This window comes from Lissotriton helveticus, chromosome 4_1 (genome assembly GCF_964261635.1).
Source record: "Lissotriton helveticus chromosome 4_1, aLisHel1.1, whole genome shotgun sequence".
NCBI classification, from domain to species: domain Eukaryota; kingdom Metazoa; phylum Chordata; class Amphibia; order Caudata; family Salamandridae; genus Lissotriton; species Lissotriton helveticus.
This window is the reverse complement of record NC_136063.1, coordinates 382285391-382299390: the sequence shown is the minus strand read 5'-3', so window position 1 is coordinate 382299390 and position 14000 is coordinate 382285391. Positions and strand designations below refer to the sequence as shown.

At 40.5% G+C, this 14000-nt stretch overlaps 2 long non-coding RNA genes across 2 annotated transcripts; one reads left to right on the top strand and one right to left on the bottom strand.

The window, feature by feature from the left end:
- Positions 1 to 8794: 8794 nt before the first annotated feature.
- On the bottom strand, positions 8795 to 10513 carry LOC144827161 (uncharacterized). Its single transcript, XR_013610053.1, has 5 exons — positions 10257 to 10513; positions 9732 to 9823; positions 9515 to 9599; positions 9280 to 9410; positions 8795 to 8976 (listed from the first exon to the last, which is right to left on the bottom strand). It is a non-coding gene; the product is annotated as an uncharacterized LOC144827161 (long non-coding RNA).
- Positions 10514 to 12945: 2432 nt separating this feature from the next.
- On the top strand, positions 12946 to 14000 carry LOC144827160 (uncharacterized). The gene is made up of 4 exons (XR_013610052.1): positions 12946 to 13033; positions 13166 to 13250; positions 13355 to 13485; positions 13786 to 14000. It is a non-coding gene; the product is annotated as an uncharacterized LOC144827160 (long non-coding RNA).

The window sequence follows — 14000 nt, the reverse complement described above, 5'->3', positions numbered from 1 at the left end:
TGAAAGATTATCTGCCCCATAGGATAGAATGGGAGATATTTTATAACATCTTACAAGTATAACTTCCCATTGGGACACGACTGAGAAATAAAGTTTAGGCTTTCTGAACTCAGAATTTATTAACGCATCTTTTAGTAAAGATGGCTTTTAAATTGTGTGTTTGAAAGAGCCAATTTTCGAAAGTAGGCATTTTCTCATTTTACCATTCTGTGTGCTTTTGCCTGTTTGTGTATTGACTGTCTGATTTTGAAGTGACAGGAGCTGGCGATGTGCATTCACTGTAGACAGCCACTGAGGGGGTTGAGGTGTGCCCGGCCCTTCCTGGATGACTCAGAAGTGAGCTGAATAGGGGTTGGCTCCATTTAGAGTAGTTGGAGGAGATTTGCTTGCATCTGAATAGTGCATGCCTCCCTTGCACAATGCTGTCTCCACCCCCTGTGGTAAGACTGCCTGTGAACAAAGACAAAATTGGGTATAAGTAGTAGACCTTAAACCCATGAACTTTACATCACTTCTGGACTCAAGAGGAACCCTTGCAATAAGAGGAGCTGAAGAGCTGTCAGGGGGGCTACTGCTCCTTTGCTTTGTGCTGTGTGGGATTGGCCTGCAGTTGCTGTTTCTGCCAAGGAAAGGACAAAGACTAGAACTTTGCTTTGAACCGGCTTAAAGATAAAAAAAAATCTATTTCCAAGGGCCTGTGTGTGCTGGCCTCCTGTTTTGAAGTCTCAGGGACACAAAGACTTCACCCCCATCACCCCTAAACACTCTTGCCGAGAGTTCTGACCTGCCAGGAGGTACCTATTCCAGTTTTGGACCCCTGGAGGTTGTGCCTGCTGTTGGGAGCTGAAAGAAACCCAAGCGAAGCAAAGACACCGGGTTCTGACAGTTATGGGTCATGCCTGCCACCAGCACTAGCACCCACTCTGTCATCACCAGCACCTACATCCTACTACTGCTGCACCTATAACCACAGAGGGTGACTCCACGAACTTGCCGACTTTGCATCGTCACTGGAAACGATGCCTCACCACCAATGCAACTGACTTCCCTTGTCCTAGAATCGACAAGTTGCGTCCTCGCGGACACGAGGCCCCACCTCCTCTGTGGCAGCCAGGGTATCAGCCTCAACCTCGGCACCAATGCCTCACCTCCATAATGCTGTGCATCGTCATAGACTTTGTTTCCAAGGTAGTGTTGTGACTCCATGACCGATTACGCTCTCCTTGCGGTTGGCGGTGTACTTTGGATTTATTACTGTCATGACATCGCAATGGCCCCCAGGTGGAGCTATTTGTTTTCTACAAGCTTTATTTTTGCAATAACTGTTCTAAAGTCATATATCTTCCTACCTATATTTTGGATTTCGGCTGTTTTGGTCTGGTTGAGTTTAATAAAGATATTTTTTTTCCTGAACTGGTGTGGTGTTCATTTGTGGTGTTAACGCTGCATTACTGTGTGTTTTCAGTACAAATACTTTACACATTGCCTTTGGGACAAGCCTGTGTACTCGTGCCAAGATACCCAGGGGGTGAGCAGGGGTTATCTAAAGTGTGTATCCCCCTTACCCTGACTAGAAGCAATGGTCCCTATTTGGACAAAGGCACCTTCCTCTGCCAACCAGAGACCCCCATTTCTAACCGGATGCGTTTCGATCTGCATGATATTAATAATGCCATATGGGTCGGCAGCCAGTCTTTATTGTGTATTGTTGTATGGCGTTTTAGGATCCAAGTGAATTTTCCCGATTTATGCCCTTATAAAGGTACAATTCACATTGCCCTAATATAGGCATGGAAATCATTCCCTTATTTAGACATAGCCTATGCAGTCCAAATACAGGCATGGCTACTTCCACCCGTACCAAAACATCACAATAATTTCTTGGAAAATCGGCTTAAGCAGTCAGGGACCGACCCTTGCTTGAATATTGATTTGTCCAAGAACTCATGTACTTTACAAAGAACTACTATTCCCTTGGGGTTCTTTACTGACGTTATTATGCCCAACTTTACGTCAAACTAGGCACCTTCAAGGTATAAATATGCCTTCGCTTGCTCTAGCAAGACACGGTGGTTCGGAGCAGTTCGACTATCTATTTGCCTGACGCAGCTCGCTACAGCAAGTGCCGAAGGAAGAAAACTAAACCTATGATAAACAGTACTTACTTCTTCCCTCGTACTAGACTTAGGTTAGGTACACTGGGGTAGGCGTATTTTCAAAGCACCAGTTGAGTACTTTTAGTCATTATTATTTATGTATGTATTTTAATATGGCTTAGAAACCATACAATGCTCTTACAGTATAATTTTATAATATTGTTCTCGCTGTACGCATTATACTTTGCAGCCTGTAGCAGTTCACTTTACTTGCATGAAAAAGAAGACTGTTCAATAAATCGTTTTATTGCAAATGCCCGTCTCCCTATTTCTCTGCACCTCTGTTGAAACGAAGCACGCATGATTGACTGAGGGAAATACTTATCTATTGTTTCCACGACTCTAGAGATACATTTCTTATTCTTGGGAAACAAAGTTGTGATGTTTATGCGGTTGTCAGAAAGTAATCCCTTCTTGTGTATTCGAGAAAGTTTCTAGTGACCTCTGAGCTAGCTGGCACTCACTATTAAGTTTAATATATTCGATAGAGACCTAGTCAACCTCAGTCCTACGTCTAATCTATAGGATATATTATTCCAATGCGCAGAGCCTATTGGGAATATAGGAACTACACTACAGTATAAATGAAATGTCTTAGATTGGTTGAGTTTGTTGGTTTTCTACTATAGATTAATCCCTGACATACCATCAAATTGAATTGCACCCATCATCATGCCATTCAACATCATTTATTACACCAGAGGTGTTTCAATTCAAATGTAAGAGTTTTGGCCTTGTGTCCGCTAGCTCTGTTTTCCATAAAGTAGGGCAAAAATGTAATAAATGTTTAGAGATTCATCTGGAGTTTCTTATTATCAGAATGACATCTTAGAGTTTGCAAACACGATGAACAAATGGAAACTTTTTGGACATTTTCCAAAATATGAGTTAACAGTTAAAGAAGAAAATTGCAAGACGAAAGTAGACAGTGTTACTTATTTGGAATATGTCATTATTGCTAAAGACATTAGCCCCCGAGAAACATTGAATGGTAGTATTCAAAATGCTGCATTATCAGACAGTAAGGATGATTTTAGGTCTTTCCTAGGTGTAGTTGAAAGATTATTCGAGAGAGATGCAGAGATGTTTTCTGACATATCATATGCACGAGTTATTAGGAAAGTGAAATACATGTTATGGTGTTCGAAGAAATAGTGTGATTTTGAAAGTATCAAACATTAGATCAGGGAAACACCACCTCCAGGAGTGTTTAACATTAAAAATAAAACAATACTGACACGTGATGCAAGTTCCCATGGTCTTGGGGTGGTGTTAAGCCAATTACAGGACAACAAAGAAGCTGTGATTGCTTAGATATTATGTACACTGAATGATAATGAGAAACTATATTCAGTTATCGAGAGGGAACCTCTTTACTTATTTTGGGCAGTTAGCCATTCCAGAACATACATATGGTGAATTCCTTTTAAAGTGCGCTTGGATCATAAACTTTTGATACATCTTTTGACAACCAGGTTGCCAGGTGTGGCCTCACCAAGGATGGCAAAATGGTCGGCAAACATAGAGCAATTACGTTTTGTGTTAGAATTTGTGGAAGAAAAAGCTATTTGTTTGCAGATTGCCAATCAGGAATAAAAGTGGCAGAAGCATATAAAACAAGGTAATGCCATAGAGAGTATTATGGAACAAGAGTGTGTGGCTAACATAACTAATTTGATTTGAGCGCTACATCAGAGGAGGAATGGGGGCTTTCCTATAATGAAGTTGAAGAATTTATATACATTGGTGAAATCAGGGCAATCAGGGTAGCCCAATTCTTACAAAGGTTTTGAGATATACCATTAAGAAAACAATAGGTTTAGTAAACATTTGTGGGGATTGAAGAGAGCTAGTAAATTGATACTTCCAAAAGTGTTGAAAAGCAAATGATTTATTTAGGCTCACTAGGGTCACATTGGAAGATGTAGAACCAACACTAAGTTGAGAGAGATGTTCTGGTGGCCAGGCATGGATAGAGAAGTTAAAGGTGATGTTAACAAATGTTGTTTTTGCACAAATGGTGCTAAGGTACATAAAATGTATACTTAACCTTTAAAGCTGGAGAAACTTCCTCTGAGGCTTTGAGTTGCCATGATATATTTCTGATTTCTCTGAACTTTCAGGCAACTGTGTTTCATCAAATTTGCAACCCTAGAAAACAGCCATGGAAATTCTCGATAGCTGAGTTGTCTATTTGCTGAATTGACAAAATCAGTGGGGTGTCATCTGCATAGAATACTAGATTAAAGCCCATTGTTTTACAACTCTTCCCAGAGGAGCTATGTAGATGTCAAATAAAGTTGGGCTTAATGTAGAACTCTGAGGGACACCTCAGTTCTAACCCTGGGTGAAGCACTACGCTACGCTAGCGACGTTTGACCTACTTCGCACTACGCGAATTGCACGTAGCACAGTGCAAACACGCGCAGCATAACATAGCGTAGTGCAGCGGTCATTTTTTACTTGCTCGCGGTCCTCAACGGCAAGTTGGCGACCGCAAGCATGGAAAATAAACCTCCAGGTGAGATTCTAAATGCGGGGAGGTCAGGTTTCTCATTGCGGGTGGTCGCATATGCTTGCGACCGCTCGCGATGAGAAACTAGCAGTCCGCTTTGAGAAAGCTGCTGCTCAAGTAGAAATCTACTTGAGCGGCAGAAAACGACTGCTTGTACTGTGCAAGATGCGGTTTGTACTGATTGCACAGTGCGGACATGCATCTGGCACTGTTCAATCAGTGCGAACAGCATTTTGCACAATGCACCACGCAGTTCGCGTAGCTATGCATAGTGCGAAGTGCACTTCGCTTAGCTACGCGTAGTGCTACTATGCGAACTACACCCACCCCTGAGTTCTTGGAAACTTGAAGTCAAAGGTGGAAGATAGATTACCCGCTACCTCTCAGATGGAAAAGACTTGAAGCAGCAGTTTGCTGTACCAACTGTTCCATACTTTTCCAACCGATCTAAAAGGGTATCATGAAAGACCTATCAAAAGAGATTCAAGAGAATGATCACTGCTTTTTTTGTGCCATCTAAGTTGGATTTAACAAACTCAGCAACCTCTAAAAGAGAAACCTCTGTTCTGAAGCCTTGCTGGAATCTGGATTGGGCTTATGTGAGAAATGTGGTTGTTGATTGAGTGGATGTTAAGCCTGCTCTAACAGTAGCCGTAATCCCTGATAGGGTGAACCACAAAAAGTCACAAAGTTAAACTGTGCTTAACCCTCTGGTAGTTTGGCACAATAGTAATCAGGCTTAATTTAGAGGCAGTGTGTAGATGCCAAGTAGTTATGAAGTAAACAAAAAGGAATAACATGAAAACACAACACTAGAAAACTCAGACACCAATTTAGAATCAAAGAGAGCAAATTGTAATGAATGCTTTGACACCAAAATGTCAAAAATACAATCAGTAGTTCCAGAGTTAAATGTTTTCAAAGTTTAATGTAAAAACTAACACCTAAAAGATCAAAGCGTCAACCACAGAAATGTAGTCACACCAGGCATGGTTCAAAGTAAAACAATATGGCCAACAGCGATGAAGTGCAGATGGGACACAAGAAATGCATTGGGCCCAGTTGGTGCTTACCTTCTGACTTAGAACAGATTTTGAGGGAAATTGTCTGAGAAGGTAAAGGTCAGCAATGCAAGGCTGCAGGCTGTGTCCAAGGAGGAGGCATCATCATCGGGAGCTGCTGGACGAAGTTGCGGTGAAGATTTTCACATTCGGACTTAGACACTTTTTTGGAAGTTGAAAACTTCCATTAGGATGAAGATGAAAACTGTAGCAAATAAGGGAACCACTATGCCGAATACACCTTCTGCGAAGGACCGCTAAACAGTATTTGCTGCTATGGAGAAGAATGTAGCAGGAGCTGCCACAGTTAGATCAACCGATGGTGCACCTAGGGTGGATTATTGAGCATGTACATCCTCATCTCTTCTTGGTTTTTAGGACATGTTTTATCCAAGTTTTTGGTTTTGACTATCTGGGCACCTTTAGTACCACTTTCAGGGATCCAGGGCTCACTTAGTCTGGGTCCAGGTGTGGGTTCAAAATGGTTGGAGCCTCTTCTGTCCCTAAAGCCCCTGATCAGAAGGCCTGCCAATTAGCCCTTGATGTCACTCTGGTAGTCCTGTGTTTAAGAAGTGGAACAGGGCTCAAATAGCAGGACAGAACTCTGAGGGTTCAAGGCAGGCTTCAGCCAGCAGAGCAGTCAGCCAGCAGAGCATTCCTCCCAGGTGCAGCAAAGCAGTCTTTTGAAGTACACAGCAGGCCACAGCAGCAGGCAATCCTTTGAGAGTCCTTCTGCAGATCCAGAAAGTAAACTGAAGAGTGCGTCTAAGGGTTATATTTGTGTTCTTGGTGCCTTCTTTAAAATAGGAAATATTTCTACAGTTTTCCCTTTTAGGTGCTTGGTGTTTCCTGCCAACCCAGGCTTAGCCTGACTACATGGACAATGAGGTAGTGTGAAGCCTATTGAGTTGCAAGTGGGGCTGGGCCCAGCTATGCCCCCCATTCTGCTAGTGATGGCCCATACAAGCACACCTAATTCCTCTATTGTGTGGTTGTCTGGGAGGTATGAACAATGTCCAACCAACAACTACAGTCATATATGTGACCCAGGAACATGCCGCAGACACAAGATAGCTAGGGCAGGAAATGGCAACCTTTCTAAAAGTGGGATTTTAAAAATAGTGACTTGAAATCCAACTTCACCATTAAAGAGGATATTAAATCACAATTTCCGAAAACCAAACATGAATTTCCTACCTGGTCCTAATCAAAAATTAGCAACTAATAAATAATGTGGCAACCCAATGACATCCAATGGGAGAGGTAAGCCTCACAGTAGTGAAAATAAATTGGTGCTTTTTACTACCAGGGCATGTAAAACTAAAAGGTACATGCCCAACCTTTTAATCACAATAAACACTACCCTATGGGCTACCCAGGGCCTTCCTAAGGGGTGACATATGTAATAAAAGGGAAATTTGAGGCTGGGCAAGAGGGTTATTTTGTCAAGTTGAATTGGCAGTTTAAAACTGCATTCAAACTGCAGACCTTTTAAGGAGATACTTAAGTGGGTGATACGATTTGTGCTGCAAGCCCATTGGTACAAAAGGGGGTGGTGATGGACGGAGCATCTGAACCAATCAAACACTCACACCCAGTCAAAAGATCTGGGTTTGATCCATCACTGTTCTTTAGCCCACTCTGCCACCCCAGTTCAGACATGGCTATATGCAAATCAGTCAGACCCTGTGCCTCATGGGAACAGTCCAGCCCGAACTGCCAAGCCATGCCTTCCCTGGACCGGAAACAAACTTCCGAGGACCGGTTTCTGGCATTCCAGCCGTCTTCAGCCCGGTTTGCTTGAATCCAGTGGCAAACTGAGCAAGGGACTCACGTCTGAGCATGCCCTTTTATTTGTGCAATTTTATATAGCGCAAACTTTACCCGAAGGTGTCAGAGCGTTTTACATAGGATCCAGTTGAAAATATAAGGACTGACGGTTACATGCGTAAAAAGATTGCAAATTTTTGCATTACACAAGAACCAGTTGAAAGCATACGGATTTAGGATTACATGCGTTACAAAAAAGGTACAAACAGAAAAAATTGCAAATGTACAAGAGATAAAATCACACAAGGAGATACAAATGGATATACTCTAGGCCTATACTAGTAATATCTCTATCAACATAGGGAGGGGATACACATGGATATACTCTAAAAGTCACATAGGAGACTAGTCGTTAGAGTTATCTCTATATACATAGGGAAGGGATACACATGGATATACTCTAACAGTCACATAGGAGACTAGTCGTTAGAGTTATATCTATATACATAGGGAAGGGATATGACTGGATATACTCTAAGAGTCACATAGGAATGGTGGAGAGCACAACGGTCTACAGCATATACTAGTGATTAGAGTTATCTCTATATACATAGGGAAGGGAAAGGACTGGATATACTCTAAGAGTCACAGAGAAGGGCAGGCACGTGAGATAAACGAGAGAGGGAAGCAGATAGTGGTGAATAAGACAGTGAGGAGTGTGTCAGAGGCAACAGGAGAGACAATAGGAAAGTCGAAAGGACAGAGGGGGAGGTCAGAGATCGCTAAAATGGCGGAGGAGAAAGTTAGAAGACGAGGCAAGTCATACAGAGAAAATGGCGGGGAGCACGAAGGTCCAATCAATCAATCAATCAATCAATGACACTTATAGAGCGCGCTACATACCCGTAGGGTCTCAAGGCGCTTGGGGGGTGGGGGGGGTGCCGCTACTGCTCGAACAGCCAGGTCTTCAGCTTCTTCCTGAAGGAGAGGTGGTCTTGGGTCAGGCGCAGGTCGGTCGGGAGGGAGTTCCAGGTCTTAGCGGCCAGGTAGGAGAAGGTATAAAAAAAAGGGGGGACCCTGTTGTTACCATACAATGGTTTGTTGTCTATATGCCACCATATAATCAAGAGATCCTTACAATATTCATCCACACCAATTTGACCATATATTAAAATAAACAGCAAAAAACCTTTTCATGCATTTATATCATTTATTTCCTTTTTGCAACAAATTATACTAAACAATTAAAGTGCCTATTTTAAAAAAAAAATTTGTATTTAAACATTGCTTATATACATGTGCATTATTCATGAAGTGATACAGTTGATACCAAAAACAGTTAAAAAACAAAGTTTGTAGATAAACAAAGTGTCTGATTCAAAGTAGTTAAAAACAAGTTTGTCGCAAGTAAAAACCAAGTTGTCGACGCAGCGTTTCGGTATTTAAAAATTGACACCTTCTTCAGGACAGGGTTCTATTTAATAAAGAAAACATGAAATTAGACTCCATTATTGTTTGACACCTTATTAACATATTTCAACATCTCACTATACTATTGGTACACAACATCATTTGTTTAGCTCTACTAATTAGCTCATATTCCATACACATTTTTACAGGCACATTCTTTTGGGTGGTTTTATGGATCTTTGAATTATATGGGGTCAGTCAACATATATACATCGTCTCAAGATTACTTAAAGAGAGAAAGAATAGAGTTTCCTGAATCTATACAGGGCGTAGGGCAATTTATACATTTATTTCCCCATTAGCATACCTTATTAGCTTGAAGCGTTTTACTTAGCATTCAGCTCTGGAAATCTGTTTTCAATTCAAGAGATTATCCAATCGGTATTCAAGATGCTTATATCTTCATTTAGTTGAGCATCTTTGGCACAAGGATCCTCTCTGTGGATTGGATCATTCATTATATTTAGATCATTATTCTAAATGTTTATATACTTTCTTCAGCTACCATGATGAGGTATGCATACAAGGTCCATTCATTTTACCTTTTGTTTGGAGAGATCTAACTTCTGCCGTGGAGGACAAGGGGGCCACCGTAATTTAAGGTTGGATCTATGTTCACCCTGTGGTCTATGTTTTTCCAAAGAGAATTTCAAAGAAAGGAAGGAAGAGAGGAAAAGAACCCATCAGTTTATTCTCTTTTTTTCTTTTCAATCTCCCAACTATACTGTATCTTAACTTTTCTTGTTGAAAGACACTTACCCTTGCCATCGGGGGTTATGTTTTCAAGGCTGCACGTGACTGGATTAACACTGTGTCCCTTGCTTTTGGCGGTATTCCTCAATTTACCGTTTCTGAAATAAATCAGGTTTTTACATTATTTTACATGACCTAGGTTCTGTTTAGTATAAATGTTCCGGTCACTTTAAATGTCTATGGTTTGTTTGTAGCTCAATGTTTTAGGCATCCGTTTATTATCATTTCCCCGTGTCTCCGTTGAGTTTCACAGGTTTATGGGAGTTTAATTAAAATATTCACTCCATTTTTCGCCCGCTATAAATTTGCTTAAACAACATTCTATTTGCCCTTTCAAATAATGCCGCTGCTAACCGGGTAGCGTCTTTTCAATGGCATGCTCGATGTGACTGAGGCATCACTCGTAAGACCTACTTTACTTTTGCTAATGCCGGGTGGACCTCAGCGGCTGCTAGCTGTTATACCTCGTTGCCACACGCATTCTCGCTCTTTCAATATTAAGTGCGGGAGCCGCCTGGTAGTCGCTCTTACCTTTGTTCTAGGATTCGGCCTCCCTGCTCCGCATGTCCTCCTTCCGTTCGGCTACTCAGTCCGTTTGGGTTTAACAATTACGTTTTTATCCTTGTGTGCTGCGCGCGCATTTCTCTACTCTCGCGATTTTAGATGAGCAGCCTATTCCGGCGTTTTAATTACGCGACGCGGACGGCGGACTACTCGTGTAGTTTTCTGCACATCTTTCTTAGAACTACTATTGTAGTTTCCTCGTTATTTCCGGTTCGCGTCTCTAGATAGATAAACGCTCTGGGCTGATCTCATTGTTATTAACACTAGTTTTATACTTAGAGCTGCTCATATTTTTATTTTTATTTACACTTTGCACTGAATTTCCTTTTATATAAACAAATAGTACAGTTTCAAAATTTAGGACATTTTTCAGACCTTGTCAGTTCTTATTGATTATTATGTCTCTATGGAGATTTACCGCCACCTTCATTTTGTAAACTCCCTAACCCCCATCTTTAATCATTGTGGTGGTATGAAGGCATACTAGACTATGACATTCGTCTATATGTATGTCCTTTGGGTATGTTGTTTATTGATAATGACTAGAGAATGCGGTCCCAGTCTTCTTTGCAATTCAGACCATTTTTTACTGTGTTAAAACGGGACATGTAGAACTGTTCGCGTTTCTTCCTTTTAAGCTCCATGTTTCCTCCTCTTGAGTTCATGTAGATACTCTCTACACCACACCATACCAAATCATTGGTCGTGTGTTTAGCTGACTGCCAATGCTCTGTTAGGGGCGCACCTTTTTTGTGCGTCCGAATTGCTGACTTGTGTTCATTGATCCGCAGTCGGACTTCCCGACTTGTTTCACCAATGTACATTAAGTTACAGGGGCACTTTATCATATATACAAGATTTTTTGATCTGCAATTCATGAACGATTTTACTGAATGTTTTATTTTATTACTATCAATGCAATCACCTTTTTGTATATTTTCACAGTTCCCGCAGTTGCCACAGGGAAACGTTCCAGTTGGCAGGGGTGCATTGTCAATACTCAATTGTGATGTAACTCGAGTTTCTCTATATGTATGGACTACACTATTTCTTACAGTCTGGTTGCGTCTAAACGCGTACATTGGTTTGGGCAATTTTTCTTTATTTTTATTGGTCACCAGGTGCCAATTGTGGTTGATTATATTTTTGACTTTATTACTGATCGAGTTGTAATTTGTCACAAAAATCAGCCGGCTTTCTTTTTGTTCTCTCTGTTTCTTTATAAAGAGATTGTCCCTGTTGAAGTACTTTGCTCTCTTATATGCGTGTCTCACCATGCGTCTGGGATACCCTCTCTCAATGAATTTCTCTATTAAAATTTTGGCATGTTTATCAAAATCACTCATTTTTGTGCAGTTACGTTTTAATCTTAAAAATTGCCCAAAGGGGATATTATTCTTCTGGCATGGGGGATGGTGGCTGCTAAAATGTAACATTGTGTTCCTATCGGTCTCTTTTGTAAACAGCTCGACCTGGAGTAACCCTTCTTCATGCTTAATGATTATATCTAGGAATGCACATTTCTGGGTGTCAAAGTGTACTGTAAATTTTAGGTTCGGGTCTCCTAAATTCAGCCACAGGATAAACTCTTCCAGGATGTCTAATGGGCCAGACCAAATAAAAAAGACATCATCAATATATCTTGACCATGTTGAGATATTTTCAAAGAATGGGGCCATGGAATTAAAAATATGGGTCTCTTCAAATTGTGCCACATATAAACAGGCCAGACTTGGAGCACAGGTGGCTCCCATGCTGGTCCCTTTGATTTGTTTAAAAAACTCCTTATTAAAAAGAAATATATTGTTTTTTAACACTATAGTTACACAGTCAATGATAAATGTTTCTTGGGAATTGAGGTCTCTGTCTAAAGGGCTTAGCAAGTTTGTGATCATCTCTATAGTGCTGTCCTGTGGGATGTTTGTATAAAGTGCCTCGATATCGAGGGTCACTAAATACTGGGTTCTAGGATCAAATGGTAGGTTTTCCACTTTTTCAATAATGGCAGCTGTATCTTTAATATACGCTTTTTGTTGTACTACTAATGGCTGTAAAAAGATGTCTGCGTATTTGCTCAACGGCTCGGTTAAGGAGCCGATGCTAGCCACAATTGGCCTCATTGGAGGATCTGTGGGGTTTTTGTGTATTTTAGGCAGCCCATACAGGGCAGGGATGGTTGGATTTGTATTAAGAAGAAATTTGTACTCTTCCTCACATAATACTCCGTCTTCTTTTGCATGATTTAGAACTTGTTGAACTACAGTTTTCAATTGTTGCCAGTCATTATTGGTCACTTTATGATAGTGATCTGTATTCTCTAGCATTTGATTCATCTTTTCCCTATATTGTACTGTTGACATGATTATAATACTACCGCCTTTATCGGCGGGCTTAATTGTCAACTCATGGCGGTTTTCTAGATTTTTGAGGGCCTCTCTTTCATCTTTACTTAGATTAAACTGTATCCAATTCTTGCGGTCTAGTAAGTCTGCGATACTCTTCTCTACTACCCTTTCAAAGGTCTCTATATCTTTATCAACCTGTCCAATATGTGGAGTCCAGGTCGATTTTGGTTTTAAACCTGATTTATTTATACTAGGACCTCTCTCTTTTCCTTCAAAGAAAGATTGCAGTCGAACTTTTCTAAAAAAATTTTGGTAAATTGAGGAATACCGCCAAAAGCAAGGGACACAGTGTTAATCCAGTCACGTGCAGCCTTGAAAACATAACCCCCGATGGCAAGGGTAAGTGTCTTTCAACAAGAAAAGTTAAGATACAGTATAGTTGGGAGATTGAAAAGAAAAAAAGAGAATAAACTGATGGGTTCTTTTCCTCTCTTCCTTCCTTTCTTTGAAATTCTCTTTGGAAAAACATAGACCACAGGGTGAACATAGATCCAACCTTAAATTACGGTGGCCCCCTTGTCCTCCACGGCAGAAGTTAGATCTCTCCAAACAAAAGGTAAAATGAATGGACCTTGTATGCATACCTCATCATGGTAGCTGAAGAAAGTATATAAACATTTAGAATAATGATCTAAATATAATGAATGATCCAATCCACAGAGAGGATCCTTGTGCCAAAGATGCTCAACTAAATGAAGATATAAGCATCTTGAATACCGATTGGATAATCTCTTGAATTGAAAACAGATTTCCAGAGCTGAATGCTAAGTAAAACGCTTCAAGCTAATAAGGTATGCTAATGGGGAAATAAATGTATAAATTGCCCTACGCCCTGTATAGATTCAGGAAACTCTATTCTTTCTCTCTTTAAGTAATCTTGAGACGATGTATATATGTTGACTGACCCCATATAATTCAAAGATCCATAAAACCACCCAAAAGAATGTGCCTGTAAAAATGTGTATGGAATATGAGCTAATTAGTAGAGCTAAACAAATGATGTTGTGTACCAATAGTATAGTGAGATGTTGAAATATGTTAATAAGGTGTCAAACAATAATGGAGTCTAATTTCATGTTTTTATTAAATAGAACCCTGTCCTGAAGAAGGTGTCAATTTTTAAATACCGAAACGCTGCGTCGACAACTTGGTTTTTACTTGCGACAAACTTGTTTTTAACTACTTTGAATCAGACACTTTGTTTATCTACAAACTTTGTTTTTTAACTGTTTTTGGTATCAACTGTATCACTTCATGAATAATGCACATGTATATAAGCAATGTTTAAATACAAAATTTTTTTTTA